General features: G+C 43.1%; 1 protein-coding gene across 5 annotated transcripts in view; it reads left to right on the top strand.

Moving 5' to 3' along the window:
* Positions 1-873: 873 nt before the first annotated feature.
* Positions 874-15,345, top strand: part of JADE3 (jade family PHD finger 3) — a 93,141-nt gene continuing 78,669 nt past the window's right edge. For 2 of the 5 annotated variants that reach the window (XM_056555860.1, XM_056555859.1), the window contains exon 1: positions 1,655-1,964. The gene's annotated coding sequence lies outside the window, so the exon portion shown is untranslated. Of the gene's footprint in view, positions 924-1,654; positions 1,965-2,258; positions 2,317-15,345 lie in introns of those variants that run through there. The other 3 variants (XM_056555863.1, XM_056555861.1, XM_056555864.1) reach the window with 3 other exon arrangements.

The following is a 15,345-nucleotide window of genomic DNA, read 5'->3' as shown; positions in this document are numbered from 1 at the left end:
ATTCTCTCACATTTTAGCCTCAGGCAGCAGAATTTAGGTCAGAAATTCCGTATTATGAACCCCACTTTATCATCTGAACAGTAAGGAAATAAAATAGTTTATATAAATTGGGTATCAACATAATCATATTGACCCACAGAATAAAGATATTGGCCCTCATTTACTATTCTAAACCCGACTTCTTTTGTCGGTTTTTTTTGTCGCATCTTTGTCTGCACCATGTCGCAGACATCGTGCGCCAGTCTGCGACACGATGCGACATTTTTTCCCGACGGTCCCGATGTGGATTCTCCCAAACCCGAAAAAGGGGCGTAACCCGACATTTCTGAGCTTTCCCACGTATTTATAAAGGTTTCCAACCCGAATTTGTTGAATTGTTGTGGATTTTTTCCCGACAGCTCAGAGGAGTTGGAAACCAACAAAACGCACGTGCGACAAACAAGATGCGACATAATAATAAATACCAGGGGAAAAAAGCAGTCGGGTAAGAAAGCAAGATAGACTTACAACCCGATTTTCTAAGTAAATGAGGGCCATTGTCTGTTTTACCATAAAGTCCGAATTGTAAAAAAAAAACTAGGGATATCCCGATACCAGTATCGGTACCGATACCGGACATTTGCACGAGTACTTGTACTCGTGCAAATGTTACCGATACTACTGCCGATACCTGCAGTTATAGCGGCGGCACGGCAGCGGTCCTGTGTTCAGGGAAGCATCTTCGGCAGTCGCGTGTGCCGGCAGTGGGGAGGACAGCAGCTGCAGTGCACGGCGTTCCCGAGCCCCAGCTGATCAGCGAGGGGGCGGAACGTCCGTGCAACATCGGCGGCGCACAAGTCCCGGCGGCTGCCTAACACTGGGAGGAAGCTAAAGTCACTTCCTCCCAGTTCTCTAGCGCGTCCGCGCAGGAAGGAGCAGATCAGGTGGGTCTGCTTGAAATGAATGCGAACACTAAAAGAAATGAATGTCCATATGTATATAAGGGGAGTGTTATAATAGGAGGGATATGAGAAATGGATAAGGGGGGGAATGAGCACATGAAGATAATGGCTATATTAATTTCACATAGCCATTCCTTTAATTTAATATGCATATTCCCCCCTTATATGCCCATTCCATCCTCATTTAATATGTCAATTCCCCCTTATATGCCCATTCCCCCCTCATTTAGTAGGTGTTATTTATTTCATTTCTTTAATTGGTATCCGTAATTGGTAGCGGTGAGTATTTATAAAAAAAAGTATCGGTACTCGTACTCTGTCTTAAAAAAATGGTATCGGGACATCTCTAAAAAAAACAAAATGAACACCTGGTCGCTTGATCCAGAGAGAGGAGTCCGCCTCAGGAGTGGACATTACACCCATCAGTCACTAATAGCGGAGTCAGTGGATATGCCATAGTATTCCAGCCATTTTATTCTATATTAGTAGACATACATAACTATGAGGCCTCCACCAAGGCTTTTTGCTCCGTGTGAATGAAACAAAAAGAGGAAACCTTTTTAGAAAGTGTGTGCAGCCATTCGCAGCGCTGACTGTATTAGAAAGTTCTTTAGGAAACACCTAGAAGGAGACCTCAGGTGCAGAGAGAAAGGGGAAGTATTGGGCATCGGAGGCAGGTGGGTATACAGCGGCCACATGACAGGGGAGCCGGGAGAAGGCAGTGCATTCCGCCGTATGTGTTTGCAGGGAGGGGAAGAAGGGATGGACACCAGGGAGGAAGTGGAAGAGGAGGAGCGGAGGAAGCCAGCGAGCAGTGTCAATACAATAGGCTTCTTGTGTGTGGATGTGTGCGCCTGCTGGGAGGCTGTGAGCAGGGAGGAAAGAAAGGCTGGGGCTCCACTGCTCGGTGACGGCTGTCTGTGCTCCGGGAACCGCCGCTCGGGAATGTTTTCTGTCAGCGACTGAACAAGACGTGAGAGAACGGGCGGCAGCGAATGTGAGGGCGGACGAGCTCTAAAGAAGGTGAGAGACTACTATGTGTCCGTATTGCAGGCCGTGTAGAGACAGTCGTGCGGCACAGACACACGCCCCGGCTATAGTGCATGTTGTGGCAGTATAGCTGTGTGGACGTGCTGCACTGAAGCACACACAGGCGGTGAGGCAGCTCCGTGCTAGTACGGACGGTGTGCGCTGCGGGTCACGTCAGGCGGCGGCTCAGCTCACTGCAGCCACCACTGAAATTTGGCGCCAAGGCAACCTCAGGACAAGCGCTGTCAGGGACACGGCTGCGTGACGTCATCGTCGCTCCTCAGGGACGTGACAAGAGCCGGCTATGGCTGTGTTCTCTACTCCTAGGGGCTCTAGTAGACAGACGGTGGGGCCTGAGAACTAATATTGCTGTAGAATGTCCATGTTTTTCCCTCAAAAAAAAATTACAAACGTTTTGTACAGAGAAAAAGCTTTAAAATTTCAAGAATGCTATTGTTCACTAATGCAGTTAGGAAAGCTGGCCTCATTGCCTTGATAAACACACCTTACATCTCTTACCATTCCCCAAATATTTACCTTACGCTATGGTGTTTATAACCCCTCGAGGACTCGGGGTTTTTTCATTTTTGCACTTTTATTTTTTCCTCCTCACCTTCTAAAAATCATAACTCTTTTAGGCTGCTTTGACACTATGAAAAGTACCCGTTATACAACGCCCGCTATAAAATAGCGGGCGATCGCGGGGTTAAACGGCCATTAAAAAATCCCATTATAGTCCTATATGATTTTTCTAATAGCCGTTTTAACCTGTTATCGCCCGTTATTAATAACGGACGTTATTTTGTGACGGGCGATTGAATGGAAGAAATAGTGCAAGCACTTTTTTTTTTTTTTTTACAAAAAAGCCATTTTGTAACTCATGGGTGCTTCCGTTTTTACGCTGTGCTTTTTTCGGTAAAAAAGACACCATCTTTATTCTGTAGGTCCATATGATTTAAAATGATCTTTTTTGCGCAGTTGCGACTGTCGCAGTTAATAAATACCTGACTACCCATAGTCCATTTTTAAATTATTACTTCGTAGTTAAGTTTTGGAAAACTTGCTTTTCTCGCTTCCCAATCAAAATGTCGCACGAAAAATCGCGTAGTCGCAGGTGCGACATTTTTGCGACAATTTTAGTAAAAAAAAAAAAAAATTTACTAAATTGCTTGATAAATGCCTGTCAATAAGAACGATCAATACAAAAATGGTACTGCTAAAAACTTCAGATCACGGTGCAAAAAATTTGTCCTCATACTGCCCCGTTCGCGGAAAAATAGTGGTCAGAAGAGGACAATTTTAAATGTATAAATTTTCCTGCATGTAGTTATGATTTTTTTTCAGAAGTACGACAAAATCAAACCTACATAAGTAGGGTATTATATTAATCGTATGAACCTACAAAATAAGGCTGGGTTCACACTACGTTTTCTCCCATACGGGAGCGCATACGGCAGGGGGGAGCTAAAAGCTCGCGCTCCCGTATGTCACCGTATGCGCTCCCGTATGTCATTCATTTCAATGAGCCGACCGGAGTGAAACGTTCGGTCCGGTCGGCTCATTTTTGCGCCGTATGCGCTTTTCCAACCGGACCTAAAACCGTGGTTGACCACAGTTTTAGGTCCGGTTGTAAAAGCGCATACGGCACAAAAATGAGCCGACCGGACCGAACGTTTCACTCCGGTCGGCTCATTGAAATGAATGACATACGGGAGCGCATACGGTGACATACGGGAGCGCGAGCTTTTAGCTCCCCCCTGCCGTATGCGCTCCCGTATGGGAGAAAACGTAGTGTGAACCCAGCCTAAGAAGGTGTAATTTTTACTGAAAAATTTACTGTGTAGAAACGGAAGCCCCCAAAATTTACAAAATGGCGTTTTTGTTCACTTTTGTCACACAATGATTTTTTTTTTCTGTTTTGCTGTAGATTTTTGGGTAAAATGACTGATGTCATTACAAAGTAGAATTAGTGGTGCAAAAAATAAGCCGCCATATGGATTTTTATGTGCAAAATTTAAAGAATTATGTTTTTTTTAAAGGTAAGGTAAAGGTAAGTGCAAAAACTGAGAAACCTTAATGGGTTAAAGGGGTACTCCGGTGGAAAACATTATTATTATTATTATATATATATATTTTTTTTTTTAATCAACTGGTGCCAGAAAGTTAAAACAGATTTGTAAATTACTTATATTAAAAATATTTACCCTTCCAGTACTTTAAAGCAGCTGTATGTTACAGAGGAAATTTTTCTTTTTGAATTTCTTTTGTCTTGTCCACAGTGCTCTCTGCTGACACCTGATGCCCGTATCAGGAAATGTCCAAAGCAGGAAAAAATCCACATAGCAAACCTATGCTGCTCTGGACATTTCCTGATACGGGCATCAGGTGTCAGCAGAAAGCACTGTGGACAAGACAAAAAAGAAATTCAAAAAGAAAATAAGTTCCTCTGTAGCATACAGCTGCTTAAAACTACTGGAAGGGTAAATATTTTTAATAGAAGTAGTTGACAAATCTGTTTTAACTTTCTGGCACCAGTTGATTTAAAAAAAATAATAAAAAATTTTTAAAAAATTCCACCGGAGTACCCCTTTTACCCCTTAAGGACCAAGGGCGTACCTGTACGGGGACCGGACCGGGGTGGCTGCTGATACCTATCAGCAGGCACCTCGCGCAAATGCCCAGGGGGGTCATCAGACCTCCCCATGTCGGCGATCGGCGCAAATCGCAAGTGAATTCACACTTGCGATTTGCGCGATTCCGAGTCATTACGGGTCTATGGTGACCCGGAATAGAAGGGGGATCGCGGGTGTCCATGACACCCACAACCCCCCTGAAGAGATAAAAGTGAGGTGGCAGGGGTGCCACCCCTCCTATCCCTGGTATTGGTGGTCTAGACACGACCACCAATAGCAGATCGGGGGCAGGGGGTTAACACAATAGGCGGGGCAGAACGGGGAAACGACGGGGACCGGCGTCGGAGTCCAGTTACCGATCTGCGGAGGCTGCGGGCGGCGATGTCCTGCAGCAAGCTCCCTGGATCCGACGGAAGCCGGTAAGTTGCCTAGCAACATCTGGAGGGCTGCAGTACGAGACCACTATATAGTGGTCTCTATACTGTAGCACTCCAGATGTTGCAAAACTACAACTCCCAGCATGCCCAGACAGCTGTTTGAGCATGCTGGGAGTTGTAGTTTTGCAACAACTGGAGGGCTACAGTTTGAGACCACTATATGGTAGTCTCTGAACTATAGCCCTCCAGATCTTGCAAAACTACAACTCCTAGCATGCCCACACAACTGTTTGCTGTCTGGGCAAGCTGGGATTTGTAGTTTTGCAGCATCTGGAGGGCCACAGTTTGCAGTGGTCTCTATACTGTAGCTCTCCAGATGTTGCAAAACTGCAAATCCCAGCATGCTGGGAGTTGTAGTTGCGATCCCTCCAGCTGTTGCATAACTATATCTCCCAGCATGCCCTTCGGTGATCAGAACATTCTGGGAGTTGTAGTTTTGCAACAGCTGGAGGCACGCTGGTTGGAAAATATTGAGTTAGATAACAGAACCTAACTGAAGGTTTTCCAACCATTGTACCTCCAGCTGTTGCAAAAGTACAACTCCCAGCATGCACGGTCTGTCAGTACATGGTGGGAGTTGTAGTTTTGAAACAGCTGGAGGTTTGCCCCCCCCCCCCCCATGTGAATGTACTGGGTACATTCACACGGGCAGGCTTACAGTAAGTTTTCTGCTTCAAGTATGAGCTGCGGCAAATTTTTTGCCGCAGCGCAAACTCCTAGCAGGGAACTCACTGTAAACCTCCGCCAGTGTGAATGTACCCTAAAAACACTACACTACACAACACTAACGCATAATAAAGGGTAAAACACTACATATACACCCCCTTACACTGTCCCCCCAATAAAAATTAAAAACGTATTTTACAGCAGTGTTTCCAAAACGGAGCCTCCAGCTGTTGCAAAGCATCAACTCCCAGCATTTCTGGACAGCCACTGACTGCCCAGGCATGCTGGGAGTTTAGCAACAGCTGGAGGCACCCTGTTTGGGAATCACTGGCGTAGAATACCCCTATGTCCACCCCTATGCAATCCCTAATCTAATTCTCAAATGCGCATGGCGCTCTCTCACTTCGGAGCCCTGTCGTATTTCAAGGAAACAGTTTAGGGCCACATATGGGGTATCTCCGTACTCGGGAGAAATTACACTACAAATTTTGGGGGGCTTTTACCCCTTATGAAAAGGAAAAGTTGGGGTCTACACCAGCCTGTTAGTGTAAAAAAAAAAAAAAAAAATTTTTTACACTAATATGCTGGTGTTGCCCTTTACTTTTTATTTTCACAAGAGGTAAAAGGAAAAAAAGACCCCCAAAATTTGTAACGCAATTTCTCCTGAGTATGGAAATACCCCATATGTGGGCGTAAAATGCTCTGCGGACGCACAACAAGGCTCAGGTGTGAGAGCGCACTATGTACATTTTGAAGCCTAAATTGGTGATTTGCACAGGGGTGGCTAATTATACAGCTGTTCTGACATAAACGCAAAAAAATGTATACCGACATGTGACCCCATTTTGGAAACTACAACCCTCACGGAATGTAAGAAGGGGTATAGTGAGCATTAACACCCCACAGGTGTTTGACAAATTTTCGTTAAAGTTGGATGGGAAAATGAGAAAAATTATTTTTTTTCACTAAAATGCTGGTGTTGCCCTAAATTTTTCATTTTCACAAGGGAAAATAGGAAAAAAGCCCCCCAAAATTTTTAACCCCATTTCTTCTGAGTAAGAAAATACCCCAAATGTGGATGTAAAGTGCTCGGCGGGCGAACTACAATGCTCAGAACAGAAGGAGCGCTATTGGGATTTTGAAGACAAAATGAGTCCGGAATTGAAGGCCACGTGAATTTACAAAGCCCCCATAGTGCCAGAAGAATGGACCCCCCAACATGTGACCCCATTTTGAAAACTACACCTCTCACGTAGTGTAATAAGGGGTGCAGTGAGCATTTACGCCCCACAGGTGTCTAACAGATTTTTGGAACAGTGGTCCGTGAAAATGAAAAATTTAATTTTTCATTTGCTCAGCCCACTGTTCCAAAGATCTGTCAAATGCCAGGGGGGTGTAAATACTCACTGCACCCCTTATTAAATTCTGTGAGGGGTGTAGTTTCCAAAATGGGGTCACATGTGGGGGGTCCACAGTTCTGGCACCACGGGGGGGTTTGTAAACGCACATGGCCCCTGACTAGCATTCCAAACAAATTCACTCTTCAAAAGCTCAATGGCGCTCCTTCTCTTCTGAGCATTGTAGTTCGACCGCAGGGCACTTGACGTCCACACATGGGGTATTTCCATACTCAGAAGAGATGGGGTTACAAATTTTGGGGGGTATTTTCTGCTATTAACCCTTGCAAAAATGTGAAATTTGGGGGGGAAACACACATTTTAGTCAAACATTATTATTATTATTTTTTTAACATATGCAAAAGTTGTGAAACCCTTGTGGGGTATTAAGGTTCACTTTATTCCTTTGTTACCTTCCTCAAGGGGTCTAGTTTCCAATATGGTATGCCATGTGTTTTTTTTTTTTTTTTTTTTGCTGTTCTGGCACCTTAGGGGCTTCCTAAATTTGACATGCCCCCCTACCAAAATTTGCTCTCAAAAAGCCAAATATGACTCCTTCTCTTCTGAGCATTGTAGCTTGCCCGTAGTGCACTTCAGGTCAACTTATGGGGTACCTCCATACTCAGAAGAGATGGGGTTACAAATTTTGGGGGGTATTTTCTGCTATTAACCCTTGTAAAAATGGGAAATTTGGGGGGAAACACACATTTTATTGAAACATTATTATAATTTTTTTTTTTTTTACATATGCAAAAGTCGTGAAACACCTGTGGGGTATAAAGGCTCACTTTATTCCTTGTTACATTCCTCAAGGGGTCTAGTTTCCAAAATGGTATTCCATGTGTTTTTTTTTTTTTTTTTGCTGTTCTGTCACCATAGGGGCTTCCTAAATGCAACATGCCCCCCAAAAACCATTTCAGAAAAACGTACTCTCCAAAATCCCCTTGTCGCTCCTTCGCTTCTGAGCCCTCTACTGCGCCCGCCAAACACTTTACATAGACATATGAGGTATGTGCTTACTCGAGAGAAATTGGGCTACAAATACAAGTATACATTTTCTCCTTTTACCCCTTGTAAAAATTCTAAAATTGGGTCTACAAGAACATGCGAGTGTAAAAAATGAAGATTTTGAATTTTCTCCTTCACTTTGCGGCTATTCCTGTGAAACACCTAAAGGGTTAAGACGCTGACTGAATGTCATTTTGAATACTTTGGGGGGTGCAGTTTTTATAATGGGGACTTTTATGGGGTATTTCTAATATGAAGACCCTTCAAATCCATTTCAAACCTGAACTGGTCCCTGAAAAATAGTGAGTTTTTGAAAATTTTGTGAAAAATTGGAAAATTGCTGCTGAACTTTGAAGCCCTCTGGTGTCTTCCAAAAGTAAAAACTTGTCAATTTTTTGTAGACATATTGTATATGTGAATAAAAAAAATGTATTGTATCCATTTTCCTTACAAGCAGAGAGCTTCAAAGTTAGATAAATGCAAAATTTTCAATTTTTTTCATAACATTTTGGGATTTTTCACCAAGAAAGGATGCAAGTTGCCACAAAAAAATTTCCACCATGTTAAAGTAGAATATGTCACGAAAAAACATTCTCTGAATCAGAATGATAACTAAAGGCATTCCAGAGTTATTAATGTTTAAAGTGACAGTGGTCAGATGTTCAAAAAAACGCTCTGGTCCTTAACCCCTTAAGGACCAAGGACGTACCGGTACGTCCTTGGTCCTGCTCTCCTGATATAACGCGGGGTTACACAGTAACCCCGCGTCATATCACGGTGGGCCCGGCGTCATAGTGAAGCCGGGACCCGCCTCTAATAGCGCGCGGCCCTTTAGCCGCGCGCTCAGAGCTGAGCCGCGCGGCTAAAAGCGAAAGTGAAAGTTGCCGGCTAGCTCAGTCGGGCTGTTCGGAATAGCCACGGCTAATCGCGGCATCCCAAACAGCTGACAGGACAGCGGGAGGGCCCCTACCTGCCTCCTCGCTGTCCGATCGCCGAATGACTGCTCAGTGCCTGAGATCCAGGCACGAGCAGTCATGCGGCAGAATCGTTGATCACTGGTTTCTTATGAGAAACCAGTGATCAATGATAAAGATCAGTGTGTGCAGTGTTATAGGTCCCTATGGGAGCTATAACACTGCAAAAAAAAGTGAAAAAAAAAAAGTGAATAAAGATCATTTAACTCCTCCCCTATTAAAAGTTTGAATCACCCCCCTTTTCCAATAAAAAAAAAGCAGTGTAAATAAAAATAAACATATATGGTATCACCGCGTGCGGAAATGTCCGAATTATAAAAATATATTGTTAATTAAACCGCTCAGTCAATGGCGTGCGCGCAAAAAAATTCCAAAGTCCAAAATAGTGCATTTTTGGTCACTTTTTATATCATTTAAAAATGAATAAAAAGCGATCAATAAGTCCTATCAATGCAAAAATGGTACCGTTAAAAACTTCAGATCATGGCGCAAAAAATGAGCCCTCATACCGCCCTGTACACGAAAAAATAAAAAAGTTATAGGGGTCAGAATATGACAATTTTAAACGTATTAATTTTCCTGCATGTAGTTATGATTTTTTTCCAGAAGTCCGACAAAATCAAACCTATATAAGTAGGGTATCATTTTAATCGTATGGACCTACAGAATAAAGATAAGGTGTCATTTTTACCAAAAAATTTACTACGTAGAAACGGAAGCCCCCAAAATTTACAAAACTGCGTTTTTTTGTTTTCAATTTTGTCGCACAATGATTTTTTTCCCGTTTCACCGTAGATTTTTGGGCAAAATGACTGACATCATTACAAAGTAGAATTGGTGGCGCAAAAAATAAGCCATCATATGGATTTTTAGGTGCAAAATTGAAAGAGTTATGATTTTTTAAAGGCAAGGAGCAAAAAACAAAAATGCAAAAACGGAAAACCCCCCGGTCCTTAAGGGGTTAAGGTCAAAACTGGCATGGTCCTGAAGAAGTTAATGGGGTCTGTCTGGTTTTCCATCCGTTGTTTTGGAGGAGTTTGAACCTGCAGTATTTTTTTTCTCCACTTTAACCCCTTAATAAACATATTTGTTATCGGCACGTGTGTTAATGTCCAAACTGTCAAAATATAATGTTAACCCCTTTACTTAATAGCCTGTTTTTACCGTAATGACCAAGACAAATTTTCTAAATCTGACGTGTACACCTATTTGGTAATAACTTTGGAACGCTTTCACATATGAAAGAAATTCTGAGATTGTTTTTTCGTGACATATTGTACGTTACATTAGTGGTAAATTTTGATAGATACATTTGGTAGTTTTTGTAAAAAAAATTGGCAAAAAAAGAGCATTTTTCTAGATTTTATATTTTCTTCTTGTGGAGTTCTGAAGTGGAATTAAGGGGCCTGTATGTTAGATCACCCCATTTTACAAGCTGCACCCCTTAAATTACTCAGAATGACATAAACTCCTTGGGGACGGAGGGCGTATGGATATGCCCTTGCGTCCCGTCACGCCCTCCGCATTTCCGGTCACTGCCGCTCGCCTGAGACCCCCCTATGTCAATTCAGACCGGCGAATTGCGCCGATCTGGGCCAATCGGTTCACTGGTGACCCGATCGGCCGGAAAATAAGAATGATCGGAGTTGTCAGAGACAGCTCCGACCATCCTAAAGGATAGGAGCGAGGTGGCAGTGTTGCCACCTCCTCCTATCCCCTGCCATTGGTCGATCAGGCTGACCACCAATGGCAGATGGGGGCGGGAGGGGGGGGGGGGGGTGTTAGAGTTAATTTCCCCTGCTCTTCCCACCGATTGAAGTACGGGCAGAGCGGGGGGAACACGGGCGGCGAGGTGGGGAGCATGGCCGGCTTACCGGACCGTCGGAGGCGGCATCCTTGAGAAGCGGCAGCAGCGGCGGCATCGACAGGATGAGTGCGGCGGTGGAGAAGGCTGCAGTGAAAATTGCGGTAGGTGATCTTCACTGTGGCCTTCTAAAAGCTGCAAAAGTACAACTCCCAGCATGCCCAGATAGCCAAAGGCTGTCTGGGCGTGCTGGGAGTTGTAGTTTTGCAACATCTTGAGGGTCACAGTTTGGAGACCACTGTGTAGTGGTGTCTAAACTGTGGTCCTCCAGATGTTGCAAAAGTACAACTTTCAGCATGCACTGACTGTGTGGGCATGCTGGGAGTTGTAGTTTTGCAACATGTGAAGAGACACAGTTTGGAGACAACTATACAGTGGTCTCCTAACTGTTGTCTTCCAGATGTTGCAAAACTACAACTCCCAGCCTGGCCAGACAGTCAGGGATGCTGGGCGTGTAGTTCTGCAATATCTGACCTTTCAGATGTTGCAGAACTACAACTCCCAGCATGCTTGGAGTTGTAGTTTTGCAACATCTGGAGGGCTACAGTTTGGAGACCACTACTTAGCGCTCTCCAAACTGTTCTTCCCCAGTTGTTGCATGACTACAACTCCTAGTGTAAAAAATGAAGATTTAGAATTTTCTCCTTCACTTTGCTGCTATTCCTATGAAACACCTAAAGGGTTAACAAACTTACTGAATGTCATTTTGAATACTTTGAGGGGGGCAGTTTTTTTTTTTATAATGGGGTCATTTGTGGAGTATTTCTAATATGAAGGCCATTATAAACCACTTCAAAACTGAAAAATTCAGATTTTGAAAATTTTGTGAAAAAGAAAATTGCTGCTGAACTTTGAAGCCCTCTGATGTCTTCCAAACGTAAAAACATCTCAACTTTATGATGCAAACATAAAGTAGACATAATGAGGGACATTTATCAATGGTTGCTTATGTAGTCTTTTTTTAGTAATTTTTTCCTTCATTTCTTTTTTTGCTTATGTGTGACTTATTTATCAACTGGTTTCAGCTTGTTGATAATTTTCTTTCACATAAGCAATTTTTCCTTTTTTACTTTGGTAGTAGCTTTTTCTGCTCCATGTTTGAGCTGGAGTAAATTTAGTCAATTTTTAACCCTGTTGCGACTTTTTTTTGCGCAGTTGCGACTGTCGCAGTTAATAAATACGTGACTACCCGTAGTCCATTTTAAAATTATTACTACGTAGTTCATTTTTGGAAAACTTGCTTTTCTCGCTTTCCAGGCAAAATGTCGCACGAAAAATCGCGTAGTCGTAGTTGCGACAATTTTGCGACAATTATAGTAAAGAAAACCTGACTAAACCCGTTGATAAATGTCCATAATAATTTTTGTGAATCAATATATAATTTATTTGGAATGTCTATTTTCCTTACAAGCACAGAGCTTCAAAGTTAGAAAAATGCTAAATTTTTAATGTTTTCATCAAACTTTTGAATTTTTCACCAAGAAATGATGCAAGTATCGACAAAAATTTACCACTAACATAAAGTAGAATATATAAAAAATGCTCCCCTCCTTAGGGTTATAATGGGCTCCACCCCCAAGGGGTTAAAGAAGTTTATTAACCCTTTAGGCGTTTCACAGAAATAAAAGCAAAGTGGAGGCGGAATTTAACATTTTAATTTTTTTGTAGATTTTTCATTTTAATTTATTTTTTTCTGTAACGCAGTAGGTGTTGACAAAGAAATAAAACTCAAGATTTATTCCCTGAATTCTGACGTATGTAGAAATATCCCATATGTGGCCTTTGTGCGCTACGTGTCTCTCACACAGGCTTCAGACATGAAGGCACGCTGTGTGGATTTTGGGGCATCCATTTAGTTTAGGATATTTTGTTGGCATCATATAAAATTACAGGAGCCTTAGTGTGCAAAAATATTTTTGGTAGACATGTTGACGCTTTCATTGGTACCATTCTGGGGTACATGTGACACGGTCATCGTTTCTTATTTTATTTTTTATGAGGTGGTATACATACATTTTTTTTATTTTTTTTTAAAGTTTTTTAGGTTGTTCTTCATACGGTATAAATGACATATTAACGTTACACTGCTGGTTGATACGATTACGGCGATACCAAACTTATATACTTTTTTTTTTATTTTGGTTCATTTATGCCATAAAAACTATTTTATTATTTTTTTTTTTTAAATCATGTTTGTAAGTCGCCGCATTCTGTGAGCTGTAACTTTTATTTTTTCACTGACTTTTTTTTTTTTTTTGGGGGGGGGGGGGGGCTGTTGATGTTTTTGGGGGGAATATTTTTGGGGGGTGTATTATACATATATATAATTTATTTTATTTTTTATATTTAAAAATGTGTTGGTGTGTTCTCAAAGTCTAATTCTGTCCTGAAAACATTAAAAGGGTATCTGACACTAGAACTAACCTGCATATTCAGGTAGATAGAAACAGGGTCACCCGCACTAATGTTTCCCACCAGCAGAAAATCCTCTCATCTGTAATATGGTAATTTTTTCTTATGTACAATGGAGTTGTGCTGTAACTCCCTACCCCTCCTGTCCGCCTTTCTGTAGGTAACTCCGCCCCCTTACAGACTTACTAAGGAAGAGGGGATGAATATTTATGAAGGGGCAGATGGGGGAGGGTCAAGGTTATCGTATGTTCACGTGTAGAATTAAACATATTAGCAGCCAGACTAATATCTCAGGAACAACTGTGGTGCTGTTTTTCTAATACTAACCCGTTTAGGGTACTTCTTCACACACTGGTAACTGGTAGTGGATTTACTGCTGCGAGTTATGCTACCATCTATCTGAACAGGCCCGCGAACAATCCGCAATAGTAGATTTCCAGTAGAATGGTAGCGTAACTCGCAGCAAATTTGCCCGAGCACCTAAACATACTCTTAACTGTATCAGTCTGAAACAGAAACTTTACCTTTATTGTGCTAGTAATCTTTTGGATAGGGGATAAGATGTTTTCTGGCAGAGTACCCCTTTAAAGGGGAACTACGCCTCTAAGCATATTATCCCCTATCCAAAAGCTTACTAGCACAGCCAATGTTCTGAACATAAATGTTCAGAACGCTGGGGTGCTGGGCTGGAGATTGCGAGGGTCCCTGCAACCAGACCCCCACGATCAAAACTCTTAGGGATAAGATGTCTTTGGGCAGAGTACCCCTTTTAAAGGGGTACTCTGCCCCTAGACATCTTATCCCCTATCCAAAGGATAGGGGATAATATGTCAGATCGCGGGGCTCCCACCGCTGAGGACCCCAGGGATATCTGCTGCAGGACCCACCTGTTGCGGCTTCCAGAAACTCTGGAGGCTTTGGCTCCCGACCACGGTGACGTGAGATTGTGACGTCACGACTCTGCCCCCGTGTGACGTCACGCCACGCCCCTCAGTGCAAGTCTATGGGAGGGGGTGTGGCTGTCGATCACGGGGCCGGAGCATTGTGACGTCACGGCTCCGCCCCCGTGTGACGTCACATTGCTCCGGCCCCGTGATTGACAGTAATCAGACCTGGAGCGAACACGCTCCGGGGACTGATTTTAACGGGGGGCGGCGTGCAAGATCACAGGGGTCCCCAGCGGCAGGACCCCCGCGATCAGGCATCTTATCCCCTATCCTTTTGGATAGGGGATATGATGTCTAAGCACCGGAGTACCCCTTTAAAGACCAAGGATGTACCTGTACGCCTTGATGTTTTCAGCGGCTATGAAGCGAGCTCATGAGCTGCGCTCGCTTCAGATCAGTGACGGTTGGCTACTATAAGTAGCCAGACCCTCAGTGCTAATGTCAGGCAGCAGCGATTCTGCCGCTGCCGGTCATTTAACCCTTTATATGCAGTGATCAATGGCAATCACAGTGTCTAAAATGAAAATAAAACTTGCAGGTAGCTTAGTGGAGCTCACCAAATCCCCACAATGCTGGTATTCCAGGAGTTAAAATGAAAGGATCCCCTTACCTGCTGCCGATCACCGATCCAATGATGTAGCCGCGTAATTGTCCATACTATAAAAATGTTTTTTTTTGTTTTTTTCTTTCAAACACATTTTGAGAATTTTTCATATAACAAAAAGTTATGCAGAGGAATACAAATGAGCGACAAGGAAGCATGGTAATCACAGACTTTGGTGTTGCCTGGGCAAACAAGAGCAGGTACTAAAACCAGGGAATCCACATAGGTACATGAGTTCAGGAAATACAATGAGATGTGGTAATCATGCATGATCAAGGTGAAGGCCTCAAAATACAGTGACCACTTGTTCTGTCGGAGGGTCACGGTGGAAGCTTTAAGACACACAGTGTGTTCCCAGTGGCCCCTAGACAGTACCACTCTGTGGAGCTAAACGGTCTTTGTCTGCAATTTAAGTCGCTGTAAACTGTGAAAG

This window comes from Hyla sarda, chromosome 2, assembly GCF_029499605.1.
Source record: "Hyla sarda isolate aHylSar1 chromosome 2, aHylSar1.hap1, whole genome shotgun sequence".
In the NCBI taxonomy this organism is placed as follows: domain Eukaryota; kingdom Metazoa; phylum Chordata; class Amphibia; order Anura; family Hylidae; genus Hyla; species Hyla sarda.
Note: the sequence above shows the minus strand (reverse complement) of the source record. Positions and strands in the feature narration are given on the sequence as shown.